We start from the raw sequence: 2,938 nt of genomic DNA on the forward strand, positions 1-2,938 counted from the left end.
CATTAATTTTGTTAGGTAGTCTTCTGTGATTAAGTTGCTTAACATTGCCATGTTTACTTGTATGTATATGCATTTGCACTTGCACTTGCATATGTCATATATATAAAAATACATATTCTTGCACATTCATGTATGTGAACACACATGCATACATACAGGCACACATATATGTGTGCACACATGAACATGCACATGCATACACACAGTTACATGCAAATGTGGAGACACTCACATATATCCACATGTTCCAATATGTTGAACTGAATTTAAAGCAGATGTATTTTCTGGTGCTTTATGATCAATATATATAGTATTAAAAGAAAAAAAGTTAATTTGTGATATGAGAATAATATCAATAAGAGAAGAGTGATTGCATATTTTATTATAAGGTATTTATATTGTTAGGAGTATGAATTTACATATTGAATATTCAAGGTAAAAATATTACCTTTTTTGTTTTATGTAATGTGGTCACAGTAAGAGTTCATTATTATCTAACATCTCTCTTCAAAAAAAAATTCAAGTCAAAATATTTTCAAAAAATTATCAGACATTTGGCTATGAAATGAAAACCACATTTGTTAAACTATGGAAACAGTATTCTCTTCAGAGTTGTCATCCTGTCTCTATACACCCTTAGTCCAGCTCTCTTCACACTGCTGAGAACATAGTGAAAGTCCTATTTTGAGACCATGAGTTTGCCCTGGCATGTGACCCTTCATCTGTTTTGGTCAGCAGTATTGTCATGATGAAAGTGCAAGTTTGACACTGCCCACAATTCAGGTCATGTGACACATCATACCCTGAGTGTGACTGAGAACTTGTAGTTGATATTCCATCTCAGTGGTTTTACTCTCTGAAGTGTATATTAGATTGAGGAAAATATGATGAGGCAGTTCATGATAGTCACAAAAAGAGACTTAGGCAATATGAATAAAACTGGGTAATGTATGTAAAAAGCTTGGCAATTTACTCTTGAGGGGATTAAGATTTACAAGCATTGGTTTCACTTTTTGATCAGTCCTTGTATATTATTATTAGGCTCCTAATGGATATAAATACTGTATCTATGATGCACGGACTATGACCAATATAACTAGTTAATTACAGTGCCCATAATTTTCAATATTCCATCCATATTATGGAGATGTACATTATAACAAGAATTTTAAATAAATGTTTCATTATGGTAATAACCCTAACTTACTTTCCTAGAGTATATATACTAATTAATAATAAATGTAAAATATCATTGGCATTGCATGATATTTTTATTATTGTTATTATTATTATCATTCATAATGAAGATCTTTATGCTATTTGATTACTTGCAAAAACTGAAGAAACTGCATGTCCTGTTCCTTTTATATACATGTGTGCAGAGATGGGTAGTTTTTCAATACATGTATTGGAGATACCTATAGATCATTACTTTTGTATTGGTGTCGGTATTGCCATAGTTGTTAACAGTATCATTTTATTTGTATCACTAGGTTGTTATCCTCATACATTCATACATTAATTTTCTGTATTGCAAAATGAGCCATCTCCTCTTTATACAATTTCTTATTTGTGATTTTTATTTGTTTTTTAGGTGTTTCATGTTCTGCAGAAAATAAACTACGGTACAGCTCAGAATGTGATTTTTTTTTGTATATAGGACAGCAATATATGACTCTTAAAGGCAACTAGATTAGCCTTTTTAGAATGAATAGTATGCAAACCCAGACAAAAAATATACGAATGCTGCCATATTTAGCAACTAATTTTTTTGACAGAAATCCATGTTTGAACTTTCTTTCCATTATGCACAATACACTAGATCATTTATATAGAACTGAATATACAAATGCTGTAGATAGTTTGTTGGATGCACCATAACAAGACATTTTCTTAGTTACTGGTGGACTCACTTTATGGCAAGTTGTTTTGGAATGCTTAGGAATGATTTCATATATGTAATGTAGGCCAATTTGCCAACGAATTGCAGGATTTAGGTGCTGTATGGAAGGTCTAGATATTGTGTAGAGTTACTAGTCATTACTTGGCAAATTATGAATTATACTTCTTTCATTCTGACCCCAAATGATTTCCTTAGGATCTTGTTGGAATGTGTAGGAAAAATATCTATCTAGCATAGAGCAGCTATCGCAAATCGGAAAAAAGATAATTGATAGTTCATACATTTTCTTATTAATTCAAATGTTTTACTAAAAATCTTTTATCTGCACAGTTGAGTACTCTCTCTCTCTCTCTCTCTCTCTCTCTCTCTCTCTCTCTCTCTCTCTCTCTCTCTCTCTCTCTCTCTCTCTCTCTCTCTCTCTCCCCCTCTCTCTCCCCCTCTCTCTCCCCCTCTCTCTCCCCCTCTCCTCTCCCTCTCCCTCTCCCTCTCCCTCTCCCTTTCCCTCCCTCTAATTTAAATATTTTCATATCAGTTGGGGTATTTTCTTATAATAAAACATCAGCGATGATGCATCGGCGATACATGTCTTGGTATCGGCATCGTTTTACCTATCTCGATGTATCGAAATCGATTTAGCCATTTTTCAAGTATTGAAATATCGGCATCACCTTAGATAATTTTGTGTATCGATACTCATCACTCTTTGTGTGTGTGTGTGTGTGTGTGTGTGCGTGCGTGCGTGCGTGCGTGCGTGCGTGCGTGCGTGCGTGTGTGCGTGCGTGCGTGTGTGTGCGTGCGTATGTGTGCGTGCGTATGTGTGCGTGTGTGTGTGTGTGTGTGTGTGTGCGTGCGTGCGTGCGTGCGTGTGTGCGTGTGTGTGTGTGTGTGTGTGTGTGTGTGTGTGTGTGTGTGTGTGTGTGTGTGTGTGTGTGTGTATAGGGGTCAGGTGAGAAAGCGCTCGTGGGACCATTGATGTATAAAGAACATTTCCTTGGCGCCAATGAATTAGTTCGCAAAGAGAATGTAGGTCGTGCC

Source organism: Penaeus monodon, chromosome 38 (genome assembly GCF_015228065.2).
Source record: "Penaeus monodon isolate SGIC_2016 chromosome 38, NSTDA_Pmon_1, whole genome shotgun sequence".
In the NCBI taxonomy this organism is placed as follows: Eukaryota; Metazoa; Arthropoda; class Malacostraca; order Decapoda; family Penaeidae; genus Penaeus; species Penaeus monodon.